Source organism: Pinus tabuliformis, chromosome 7, assembly GCF_031772625.1.
Source record: "Pinus tabuliformis cultivar Carrire ecotype Pingquan chromosome 7, CPIR1, whole genome shotgun sequence".
In the NCBI taxonomy this organism is placed as follows: domain Eukaryota; kingdom Viridiplantae; phylum Streptophyta; class Pinopsida; order Pinales; family Pinaceae; genus Pinus; species Pinus tabuliformis.
Genome location: NC_142293.1, coordinates 295,461,273 through 295,475,675, shown reverse-complemented (window position 1 = coordinate 295,475,675; position 14,403 = coordinate 295,461,273).

Sequence of the window (14,403 nt, the reverse complement as noted above, 5' to 3'; positions counted from 1 at the left end):
ATTTTTTGTATTTTTTCCTAATTAATAAAGCATGTAAAACTTACTTTAACAAAAATCAAAGTTAAAAAAGCTATGGCAATCAAATCAACTCAAAAGAAAATCTAAGAGAAAAGCACCTAAAAGTAAATCTAACGAGGCAAAAGCCTACTAAAGATGATTCCTGGATGTTTTACTCAGTCAAAATGTAACTAAGGACTAATTAATGCAGAACCAAAAACCAGTCAAAAACAAAAATCAAAATCTTTTGTTCTTTTTCTCAAGAATAAAATTCAAAGTCCAATCAACAAACTTTTTCGAGATTCGCAAAGAGAAGACACAAGGTAGGTCTCTCACAAGGGTGAATTCTATGACAGACCCGACTTCTAAGAGGATTGAACAAAACCAGGGAGATCCAAAGTTTGACAACCTCTAACGCCAAAGTCACTACAGGACCAGTTAAAAATCAAACCCTAAGGCAAAACCTCTATGAATTTCACTAAAACTCTCGACACTGACGAAACAAGCTTAGGTGAAGATTTATGGCAGAAAACCAGTGGATCTGGGCAGAAAAACAAATTGAAAACTAAAATCTAAAAGGCAAAAAGAAGAAAATTGAAATTTTCTTAATTTTGACAGGGTACGCAGGCGACCTGTTTGCACAGGTGTGGGTACGCTCTGTGCACAAAGCGACAGTGCGTACAAGTACGCACTGTGCTCAACGCAGAGGCTGCGTACTTCTAGCAAAACAAAGAAAAACTAAAATCTAATTTAACCCTAAGGTAGCCCACCCAAAAACACCGTCAGACAGCCAAAAACCAGAAAACTAACGACTTTTCTCAGATCAAAATTACAAAGGAAAAAACATTCACATCAATGGATTCCCTAGTGGAGTCACCATTTTGTCATGCGGAAAGAGTCGATAGTGCGGACACAACCGACCTCCCTAGAAGCAAAAGCTTTCTAGTGACAAACAAGACAAATAAACACTACCTTTCCCTAAACATGCATTGAGAATACAAGTAATCAGGTGATTTTAACATACCTTTAGTCCAACGCTTTGTAGTAGTCCAGCCTCGCCGATCCGGGTGAGCTCCTCCTTCTCTTCGAAACCTGCATTCACTAACAAGCCAAAAGATTAAATAGCACCTGATAAACTCATAAAACAATACATATCTATCATACAGACCAAGGAGTATATGAAACAAATCATGAATAACAATCTATTGAGAAAAATGAGTTCATTTGTATTAAGAGGAAACAAAAGGAACCATTACAACCTGAGCCTTGGTGTTGTGCAAGTCCCTCCTAGGGTCCAACAAGAGTTTTCCTTTACTTTGATCAGCTCACCCACTCTCAAATAAGGCTAGGAAAGGATGGGAATCTCTCCTCTCAAGCTTTACAAGGGAGTCCTAATTCCAGCAGCATCTACCCTTAGGAATGTTCAGCTTTCAACCTCTCCTCCCTCTGGCCCAATGCCTGTATTTATAGTGCTCTAGAGGAAGTTATTCAGGTCCACCATCAATGGGATAAGCCCCTCTTTGGATGGGATAGATCCCCTCTTGATGGGATAAGTTCCTCTTTGGTAGGGATACATGAACCATCTGGAGGCGCTTCATACACGTCAAACAAGCTTCTAGAATGCTCTAGAAATGACCACAAGTAACTTTTTTGGAGTGAAACTTGCGCCTTTTGACCTTTATAGGAGTACGCATCCATTGATTTACAGACAGAGCGTACAAGTACGCAGGTATTGTGAACTTGGGGTGCTTACACGCAGGTAAGGCTAAGAGAAACTGTGTACCCAGAGCTATATAGATTTTTAATGACTTTCTCTCTTTCTTGGAGTTTGACATGGAGAGCAGAGGTATGAGGCTTGCTAAGGAGGATAGTATGACAGTTGATGGAGCCATACTAACTGCAAATAGTCATGGTGACAAATTTTAGTGTAACACATAGGTTCGACAAAGAACAGCAAATTCAAACAAGAAGGTATCAGAATATTCAATAGTTAATCCATGGAAGTGAGGTAAGGCTGAATGGCTTATGTTTTTCATTTTTGTGTCCCCATTGGTCTCTCGGATAGGAAAGGCACCTTCTATTCTTTCCCCATTTCCTCTAATGTTTCTATTTTCAGCCATGGTCTCAGGAAGAATGGTTTCTTGCTCTTCTTCTGTTATAGGATCTTCGTATATCTCTGGAGGTTCACCTATAGGTTCCTCTGGATCACTGCCACCAAAGAAGAGAGAAGGGTGACTTAGTGATGTGGTGGGGGTTTGGGTAGAAATTTTCCTAAATTATCTCTGTTCCTACGAGGCATGAAAGGAAATCTCTTTTGGGTGATTTTTGTTTTTTTTCTCTTGTACCTGCAAAACTGAAATGGATTGAAAAACAAATTGCAACTAACTGAAATGAATCTTGTTGAAATGGAAATTGCAAAATTGAAATGAAAGCAAGAAAAGACTAATCTACTTTGTTGGAATGGAAATTGCAGAATTGAAATGAAAGCAAGAAATGCCTAATCTATGCTTGCTGAAATGAAATTGCAGAATTGAAATGAGAGCATGAAATGCCTAATCTAATTTTGTAGAATTGAAATGAAACAACTACTCTACTTTTGCTAAAATAAACTACTTCACACAATATTGCAGTAGAAAATAGAAGAAAAGTAGTAATCACAAAATACTCTGACGCTTCACCGGCAACGGCACCAAAAAGAGTGGCAAGCTCTAGTATTGCAGCAATAATGCTGCAACTCTTGGGGCTCCCTTCTTTACTTTCATCAACTCGGTAGTTCTTAACAAAGTTGGAAGCAACGGTGCTATATGCACAAGTACTAGCTCTTACTATAGGCTATCACTTGATCAGCTGGTGCAAGTTCGCTAGGAGCTTAAGCCAACTTCTATGAATTCTCTGAAGAATCTTTTAACTATGATGAAAGAAAGCTAACTCGAAAGAGCCTATTCTACTTGTAGAAAGAGAATGAAAAATGAAATGAAACACAAACCCTAGCAAACCCTAGTTTACCCACTAACCCTACTTTTGCAAGAAAAGAGATGGAAACTACTGAAATGGGTGCCATTGACTACTGAAAAGGTAAATTGCATTTATTCAAGCTACTTCTGAAGAGAAATGAGAAGAAATCATCTTTTTGTACTTTTGAGCATTTTTATGTGGAATTATTATGCTTGTGTTTTGATTGGTTGTGGCTGTGCAGAGGTTTGGTGGCAAAGGAAGATGGAGTTGGCTTTTGCAGAAGGTGAGGAAGGTGTGGAGGGGTCCTAAGAAGCCCCTAGTACCCTTCTGAAGACTTCCATTGCGATCAGACTTCGAAAAATCACTCACAGGAATTTCTACAAGAGGTTGTAGGGGATCTACAGGAGGTTCTACAGGAGGATCTACAGGAGGAGGCCGAAGGCTGTTTTTGGAGGTTTGAAGGTGGAAAAATGATGGGAAAATGGAAATGAAGGCTGGATGAAGGTGTTGGGGGGTCTATAACTTGTCAAGGTAGATCAAGAACGAAAGAGATGGTTGGATTTGTTCAAAGGGCAAGGAAGCAACTTTGTGAAAAACCACAGAAATTAGGGCAGATTGGCGAAATGTGGTGAATGAGTGGGGAAATCTTGGAGAAGTGAGTGGTGCTGGATTTTTGATGGAGGGATAGTGAGCTGAAATGTTCTACAAGAGAGCTACACGCTTACTTCTCAAAATTGACCAAAGCAAGAACCGAAAAACAGAGTTTTGTCTATTTTAACCTAATTTTTGACCTAAAACCAGAGGAATGTTGAACAGTATCTTATGAATAGGAAATCATACAAGAAAACCTTGGTAAATAAATAGGAAACGATCTAAGCATGTGAATCTAAACTAATGTCAACTTCTCCAACTCAGAATATCACACTAGCAGTTGCATTGGAAGAGCAAAAACTGTGTTTTTGGTGGCAGCAGCAGTGCCTTGACCTCAAATCATGGTCCCAAGGAGGGAGAAAGGAGATCAAGACCTGTTTTTGAACTTTTTGGATCTTTTTCTGTCATTGCATCAAACTACTTAAGTAACTCGAAGCAAAAACAACTATTCTAATCATCAAAAGCAACCTAATCTAATGAAGCAAAATGAACTTAAACAACAGAAATTATCTCATGAATGAAAGAAAAAGGATATAGATACACAAAGGAGGTGCTAGGAAACTTGGTTTGGGCCCTAACCCAAGAGCTTCAACCCTCTAGAAAATATCAATGCTGGTTCAAAACTTGGTTCATCTTCATTTATCAAAAAATAGCAGTTACATCACAAAACTGTCTTCAAAAAGAGCTCGAAAATGAGCTGAGTGCAATGTTGCAAAAAAAGTGAAAAAATATACTAAGAAATGGCTAACCTACTGAGGCTTGAAGGCTTCTTATTTATACAAGTGGGGACTCCCAACAGTCCTCCTAAACTTAAGGAACTCGACTGTCTAGAACTGAAGATAATAGCAGCCCTACTTGACTTGCTCGACTTCCCCTTGGAATCATCAATTTGGGCCTTTGTACTCTGAGCTGCTGATGGATAACTTAAGGAAGGGGTCATTAATGAAGGAGACACCCCTCCTACAAGTCCTCATCCCTATTTCCTCGAGTTTGGCTACCATTTTGCTCATAAATTCCTGGTCCTTGTCCAAAATTGTCCAAAAAATCTGCAATAAACACTCATTAGACTACATGGCAAAGTGACTATCCCCATTCACTCTATTGACATAAATATGTTCAAAAACATGCACAAAACTATTGAGAATGGTGGATTAATTGAAAATAATAGGCAAAATGAGCCCATATGGTTACCCATTTTTGGGGCTCATCATTAACTATGCCAATTGCCCCTTCAATTGGAATATTATTAATAGTAGGCTCTTGTGTTGCGGGCGATTTTTGCATAATGATGTTTTGGGAGTCATTCTGGTTCTTGATCATTTGATCGAACTACTCCCATTCCTTGATTAAGTTGGAATCAATATGCACATTAGTATCTAGGAGCTCACTACTCTTTTCATTTGTCTGCTCCTTTTTATGACTCTTCTCCTTTTCAGGACTCTTCTCAGTAGTTTGTTCTTGACTATGGCCTTCTTGCTGCACCATAGGAGTAGTGTTCAATAAATCCAGAGGCAGTGTTTGTAACCTCTATGTCCTGAACTGCATAAACTTATCTACCCCCCTGCTCCTAATTTGATCTTTTCTAGATGTTTTACCCGTGAAAATGACTCAGCTGAAGAGAACAAGTCATCATAGTCATCTTTCTCATGTTCAAATTTGGCAAGTTTCACCTGAGTGGTAAAGTTGTAAGCCACTGCTTTTGGATCATATTGTCTCTTAGGAATGACTGCTAACTTTAGAATTTTTATCTTCCCTGCTTCTTTCTCTACATGTTTGAAATCATGTAGTGAATAAGTACCACATCGGAGGGGAAATGAAGGCCACATTTGTTTCTTGGACTCTTTGAGGTTCCTGGACATTCCTATTTCTGTTATCTAGTAAGCTATTTCTCTGGCAAATAGCTTATCAGGAATGTACAAGGGGAGAACATGTGGATCTGTGGTGCTGCCAAAAAATCTGACATAGGTGAACTTTTCTTCACCGAACCAACTACCGATTGATGGTAGGTCGATGTTGGCCTCATCAGATAACCGAGGAGCAGGTCTGTTGAATATGGCCTGATGGATGGGTAAAACAAAACCATGACAAATTCTATATATATGATCTTTATAATGGGCCTTCCACAAATACTTATGATAAATGTGAATAGGAGTTGGGTCTTGAGGAGTCCATTTCCAACCTAGAATGGGGTAGTCAAAATTGAAATAGATGGTATCCATGATGTAGGCGCTCATATAGAATGGGGGTATTGTCCAGGTAGTTACAAACCTATTTCTTCTATAATCAAGGATTTGGTTGGCCATTTTATCTGATAAAATGGTTGCCCAATCCATGATATAAGAGTGGATTGCTGCTTCCATTAAAGGCACCATTTCTATGGTAAACCTAGCTGAATCAGAGACTCCAAAGAGTCTACATATCATAGTGCCAACATAGCAATAAGGAGATGTTAAGGAGTCTACGGAGTACATACCAAAAGATTCATGCTTATGCTTGTTTGGGAAATGTCTCCATTGCCTGATAGGGTCTGACTCTATATCGTTCTCCTTGGCGAAAGCTTCTAAAAATGCTTTGTTGTAATGTTTATGGGGGTTCAGCAAATGATACATCTTCTTGATATCTTCTACCGTGAATGTCCTAAACATCCTTCCATCGGTTGTATAGAATGTTATGTCAGTTATATCGCTATTACCCATCTCACCAGGTCATTATATGGTAACACTTTCACACGAGCTGCTATTCTGTGGAGGAAGGAGCTGGCTAAATCGTTAAGAGTATTTTCTGATTTATCAGTTGAACCAACCGTTGCTCCTTCTTCTTCAATTTTAGATGGATCCTCGGCTTCAAGTAGATTATATATGCCCTCCCATGAAGTTTTTCCAAGGCCTGAAAAGGTAGTATCAGCTATTAGTACTAGCTTTCTGGTTCATCATTTGCTATGATGGGGACTTTTGTTTTATGAGATTTCTTAGATATTTTTGCTCGATTGATCACTTCAGACTCACTCTACAAAATGAAACAGAAGGATGTAACAATGGAAAAACTTGTTCAAAGCTAATACACAACACATAGGACTAACAGCAATTAAGCGTAATAGATGCTACAGATCTATGATATGTTAAGCCACCATGGATGAATTTCTCAAAGGATTCAACCATAACTGCTTCTTAATGATTTCCCTATAACTTCCAACGTGAAACTTTAATGCCATGATTATATGTCGCATCGCAAATTTATAACGGTCCTTTTTAGAATGGGTATTGTGACTTCCTGATTAGCAATTAGCAATAATCACATATCGCAGATCGAGAGTTACAAGTGCCATGCTTAAATGGTTCCTTTGCATGGTTGCAATTGCGATTAGTGGTGAGCTGGCATGGGGAGGAGGCATGCTTTAAAATTGATAAATAATTTAAATTTTCTTTATAATTTGACTTATAACTTTAAACTTCACGTGTTCGTAATACTTCATGTTATGCCTTTATTGAAAGTGCGCTACATGATAATGAAATTGCATCGGAAGATTTCAAAGGGGCTTTTGGGAAGTGCTTTATGATTTTAGCGATGCGCGAATGTGATCGGCTTATTGTATCGAAATTTTTCTATGGAACACGTGGGACAGCGTCTTGATGAGTAGCGATATGCGATTTGCGATAGAGTTATCGCATTGGCAAATCTCAATGGAACACTTTAAATTCACTATTGAAATAAAGGATGTGCGTGATGCGACATATTCCTTTTATGCTTTTTTTCCCTCGATAAGGCTTTATGATAAGGTTTTATTATAATTCAAATCGGATTGGTCCTTATCAAGAGGACTTTCATGGGTTCGATAGATTTGCAAATTGCGATTGCGATTTAACCTATCTTAAAAGCCTATGATTAAAGTTTATTTTCAAACGTTTTATTGATTTTATTTATATTCTAAAAGGGGACCCATTTCTTATTAAAGTTTTATATGAAAAAATTGAAATGGGGAGGGTTGTTGTATAGCACAACGTGTCGTTATGTTAATTTCGAGATTGCAACTATGTTAGAATGTCCCTGGCATGGTTAAACTTTCTGGATTGGGCAATTTTTTTTCCTTTGGCATGGCTCCATGTTGATGAGCCATATGGTCCCCTCACCCTCCATGAGTTCGTGTATAGAAACCCTTGGCTTGTACCTAGCTGTGGGCACACATTAGCATGCCCTACTAGACTAAGTTGTGCTTGGACATATTTTACATGGGAGTGTGATCCTTTATCTATATTTTTGTTTGTTGTGTGATGTGTGTATTTTTCATGCCTTATTTATGCCAAAAATCCAAAAAGAAAAAGTTATAAGATTTATAAAATCACAAAACACATCATCTGGTTTTTACCTCCTCCATGTTTATCTCTTTCATTATGTGATTTAACCATGGGTCTAGTCTTTCTGGATGGTTTTTACAAGATAGGGAGGTGTTTCTATTGTGACATCCATTGGAACTTAGGTGAGTTTCTCTTGAACTTGGTATATAGGGGTAGGCCATCTATCACTATCACCAATGCGTTATTGACCTCCAGTGCCATATTTTTACCTTAGGTCCAACCCCATCAAGTTGTGAATTTCACCACTTCATTTATACATGTCATCGTTGGGTAATAGAGCTTACCCGCTCATGGATTCCCTAGTTAGCACATTTTTCTGAGTTGGAGTCCATGCAATCATTTTGTACTCCTTTTCATAATTCCTCCTTCTGACTCTCCATGACCTAGAATCTAAGCCACATGTCCTCTTCTTTGTCTCTTTTCTGGCTATACCCCAAGAGGATTCCACACATTATCCCTTGTGATTTCCACTTTTTATTAGCCTACTTCTGCACGATGAGCCTTGGTTTATCTCTTCCATCGTCATCATCTCCTTGGCCTACCATCCGCTTTCACTTGGTGTTTACCCTTTCTTCGAGGAACTACTACAATGAGTGGTCCTATTAGCAAGCCTCTTGTCCTCATTATGTCATGAGAAGTTACATCATTACCGAAACTAGTAGCTATCCTTTATACCACTCGTTCCTCCTGGAGGAGTTTCCTTTAAGCTCTTTTCAGACTCCTTATTTTAGAAAAGATTGTCGAGTGAACTTGTCTCCTTCACGCTCGTAAAAGTACAAGAAGGTTCATCTACCCAGTATATGTTTAACCCTTTTCCAGACTAGGATAGACTAGTAACGAAAAAGGAATACCCTAGTCTACTATAGCTACGAGATTCTCCCTTGTATACTTTTATCTCTTTTTCTAGCTTGGGGGACAACTTTATGAAAAAGGAACTTATAAAAAGAGAAGGGAGGGAACTTCTTTTTCCATTAGCCATCAAAATGGAAGTGTCAGTTGCGTCATCATTGAACATGGAACCTATCTCCCTCATTATCTCACAGTTGGGTTTTATCTTTCCTAGGATTTGTACCATCCATATGAGTCTCGTTACTCCTACAACTGGTTACTCTTCTAGTCATATGGAGCGTGCTTCGATGCCTCCTACGACGTTGCATGATATCACATGGTTCTCTTTAGTCATCTTTCCAAGTCACTCTTCTGTCACATCGTTATGTGATCAAGGGAAGTCTCACCCTGTATCGGTCATTTGTAGTAGCATGTTGACCTTTTTGAGTCGGTGATCCCTGTGTCAGTTGTACTTCATTGCTTCATGACTTCATACATTCATTACATCATCCTAGTATGTTTTGTGTCAATTTATGGGGGGTAAATTAAGGCCCTCTTTCGACATATCTTCTCTTGTTGAATTCATCTCATTATCTAGGAACTATTAGTACCTTGGAGCTTGTAGACCTTAGTGGAAATATACCTCATGATCGACAATGGATTTACATCATTGGATCATGATCGATCAAGTTCACTAGTGTTAGAGGTCAGCTCATTTATTCACACTTAATGGATTGTACTAGGTACCTTGGGGTCCATTTTCCTCATTGGTGGAATCCCTCGCGTCTGTTACTATCTTACCTCATTGGCTGGTAATCAGGAGGTTTCTACCATGCTTTACATCAGCTCACTTATTCTTATGATGTAGATTTGTACTATCGGGGTTATATCGAAGACCCTAGGTTAGGGACACCTCACTCTTATATCGCATCCTTCCCAAGATGCATTGGTATTTATGTATCATTTATGTACTTTGAGGGATATCTGGAGCACTTCTTTGTATGTCATGTGTCCATAGTCCTACCAATGTATACTATGACATAGATCCACGATTGTATTTGTTAGTGGATATGCTCTATTTGTTGATTCGCATGGATCCACTGTGTATGTCTTCATGGCCATGTTCTATCACATCATGTCATGGATCCACAGTGTATGTTTTGGTGGCCATGTTCAATATATTCTTATGACCTAGCATGGGTATGCCTACCTCGGGGATGTTATCACCACAAATGAGACTTCAGATCTATAGTTTTCTAATCCACATCCTTGGCTTTATTTCCTCACTCTTTTTTTGACCTCAGAGCTTTATTGTAATGTATTTAGGCCATAAACTTTTCTTCTGATCTCATACATTAGGGGTCATGTGTTATCAACCTATTTTACCCCCCTAGATCAATGACCTTTATTACTCATGGATTTTTTACTTTTTACAGACCTAGTACATACTTTTTCTCTAGTTTAACCCCTGGACGCATGCATGGAGGCCTATGGGATAGTCTGGAGCCTTATAGGTGCTCCCAGCCCTTCTTTATGGGAGAAACTAGAGTATTTTTTACTTATTTATGTTCCATTATCTGAGGATGACTTCTAGAGTGCCTTAGTCCCTAGGAGATCAATTTGATTTGTCACCTATTCGAGCTGGCCAAGACTTATCAATTAGAAGTTTCCATGACTTCTCGTCATCTTGAGCATCCACATACATCCTCTTGGGACCTCTCTTCTGCCTATTTATACGGATCATTTGAGAGGGTTAGACTAGTTTTTGGAGAGATAGAGTTTTAGAGAGACGAATTTCTGGGCTAGACATCTTGAGTCTATGCCTCCGTCTCTGTGCTAGTGAGAGAGATTGTGAGGTCTTTGCTACTTGTGTGTTTCTCTTCATGACTCATTTTCTGGATATAGTGGGGAAACTCTGTTGGATTGCAGAGAGGAATATTTGAGGTGAAGGTATAAGCATTGTAATTTGTTTTTCATGATTAATGGAAACCCATGTTCCTTCCCTGTATGAATTTGTATTCAACATGTTATATGGTTGATTCTATTACTTTCTGATCTAACGATCTTCCAAGGAAGGTCACTTGTCGTCTCTGTTTGGTTGTGATTATGTGTAGGGATTGAGATTAGGTGCAGATGAGGTAGATCACTTGAGTGGAGTGCAGGAATTTGCATCATAATCAAAACCCTTCCCCAACTTGCGAGGAGGCCAGGTGTGCTCTTATTTCCTTATAGTTTAGAACCGACTACTTGATGCATGATTGATCATTTGGGATTGGGGATTTCTTATCTTTCTATTGGTATTGCTTTCTCTATCTGGTGATCTGATTTGAACATGAGATCATGAAGCAACAAATCCTCACAAATTTAGATGCAATGTACGAATTTACAGGGTAAGTTCCTCAGATAGAACACCAAAGGACACCGCTCACAAACAAATCACAGATCAATACACCAATATTTTTGACATGGCTAAATCCCTCAAAGAGGGAAACAGTCCACGGCCTAAGCCAATGCAGCTGCTTCAAGAAATTTATTAATAAAAGAATGAAAATTTACATAAGCTTCTCTCATGAACGGTTACCCTACAAATGACTCTCCATGCTCTTTAAATAGAGATCATGGACCAATCGGGTGTTAAGCCACGAATCAAGTTTTGGTAATACTGAGGAGAGATTGAACCATCGAATCACTACATATCGTGACCATCGGATTGTAAGTTACAAAAGTACATAGTAAAGAAACACACTTTACCTAACTCTACACTAGACCAAGTTATACTTAACTATTTCCTATGTGTTGAAATATCCTAACATCCCCCCTTAAGAACAACTTGGGATAGGATTGAAGGATGTAAAAATATGACACAATAGGAGAAGGAAGGAGGCATTAGAGCCTATCCCCCCTTAGTGACGACTTCCTAAACTCCAACCATAAATCGAAGTTTAGTAAACTTAGTCTCTGTGAGAGCCTTTGTAAAGGTGTCTGCAACTTGATCATCTATTGAACAATATTGTACTTCAAGAACATGGTCGTGAATGAGCTTTCAGATGAAGTGCATGTGCAGTTCAATGTGTTTTCTGCACTAATGTTGGACTGGATCTTTGCATAGTTTAATGGCACTTTTATTATCACACCAAAGTGTAGTCGGATGTTTCTGTTGAAAACCAAACTCTGACAGGATCTAACGAAGCCACAGGGTTTCCTTACTAGCTTCTACGGCACCACGATACTCTCCTTCTGCTGAAGAAAGAGAAATGGAATTTTTTTTCTTGCAAGCCCATGTAATAGGTCCTGAACCAAGAGTGAACACATAACCTATAGTAGACTTCCGATCATCAAGGTCACCAGCCCAATCAGAATCAGTGAAACCAACCAATAGAGGAGATGCTTTTGCACTGTAATGAATCCCAAACTGAACTGTACCTCAAACATAACGAAGTATTCTTTTAGCTGCTGTCTATTGGAAATAATACTGAGAACCGGGGGCGTGAATCAGTATTAGTCAAGTTAATAATCTTTTTCTTTTCATACTCAATTTATATACGCTACTTCAATGAAGGTAACCCGCATGTACATGCAATTGTGTTTCAGGAAATAACTATATATCCAGCAAACTAATGTTGATCTTTCATATGTGCATCAGTGCTTTATTAAACAGTAAATAGTAACCATGTGCAGTTAATAACAGAATGAACCATCACACATAAGCAACACACATGAACACCAAGATTTAAGGTGGAAACCCAATGTGGGTGAAAACCACCTACTTTTGTCGTCTTTGTCTTCTTTTAATAATAAGAAAATTTGTTTACAACATTGTATTGGTGCAGACTCATACCAGTACATAGACTTCTACCTGTAGAAGGTTACTACCTTCTCTCGCTCTCCAGCTTCTACGGGAAGGGAGCTACAACCCCCTAGCTCTTGTACTAGCTGATATGTTTACTAGTACATAGGTGTCGAGCTATAGAAGGCTACAACCTTATCTCTTCCTCCAGGGACCACGTTTCATAAATTTTCAAACTGGATGTTCCTGGTACACAACAATACACATGAAGGCCTCATTTCATCTAATTTTCATACTGGACACATTATCAAAATTGAAGCTCAAAATCAATCACCACTACACTACAACCATCAAACACATCTACATTAACCAATCATTGAAACTCAATCATAAATATCTTAATCACCCATAACTGAATCACTATAAGCCCATCGTCGTTGAAGCAAATAACAATCAATCAATCTGAACATTCAGTATACTGTCATCAAACTACAGTCACCAGAACACAGAGTAGAACCCAGAATTCTGCAACAACAATCAAATCCACCTGTAACTTCAAATATCATACTACATAATGTATACACTACTTGGATGTGTTGAACTAGCGTGTATACATGCTTTTATTAAAGCCAACCAGCGTATATGTTTGTAAATATTAATTCATAATTTTGGAGCTATTCCAGATTTCAGTCATACCCAGATCATAACATTTACAGAACAATGCATGCGTCAGTATTCAGATCTAGAATAAACATGATCAAACCATATAAATATAATTCATTTCAAGCCTTAAGATCCCAATCCATCATTATCTTATCCTCCGTCAACCACTAAGGTTCATCCTTGGTTTAGATCAAACAAAGCACCATAAGTCGATAACCTGCATACTGGATCTCACACTTCATCGGATATTTAATACTTGCACACTTGGCCTAATGATCTTCTCCTCCTTTTATAGTTCTAGACCTTTCTCAATACCATGGACCAAAACCACTTAGGACCAATACCTTGGACCAACTACCTAGGGTTAATACCACAGACCATATACCTTGGACCAATACCATGGACCAAAAGCTTAGTTTTCCAAGGTATACGCGCTTTTCCTTCTGTGAAAGTGTGTGTGTACGTTATACGCTCCTTTTGTTCTGTTAACCTGTGTGTATACACAGCTTGGTCAAGTTGATCCTGCATATACCTCTCTTTCTTCATTCTTTGTAGTATGAACTGTAATTCTTTGTTGTTGTCATGTTGTACTGTGATCTTTCATTTGAGTGACTTGCCTTCTAAACTGATTCCTTGAAACTGCCATGCATTTCATCACATCTATAAACACTACTGCCATGCATTCTATCACCTCTGATATCTCTTCTATAGATTCATCTAGTTACCATATACAAGTAAGTTGTTTTGCTACAAGTGGGTTGCCATCAAGTACAACACATGCATCATAATGCCAACAATCTCCCCCTTTAGACTTAATGGAAACTATTTTAGTGTTGATTACTGGAACCTGTAGAAACTGTTAGAGATAACAAGCAACACCAAAATACTCTCCCCCTTTGACATCAAGGGCAAAGGATAGACTAGGATATTCTCCCCCTTTGACATCAAGGGCAAAGGATAGACTAGGATATTCTCCCCCTTTGATATCAAGGGAAAAGAGCTAACCAAAAAGAAGACTTCCATATCTGAACAACTAAATATAAACATTGATCATGCTCCCCCTAAGCACATGTTGAATTTTCTGATTAAACTCCCCCTTTGTACATGCTGAGATGCACTATATCATCCATGCTCCCCCTGAGCACATGCAGAGTCTGCAAATATTTTCCA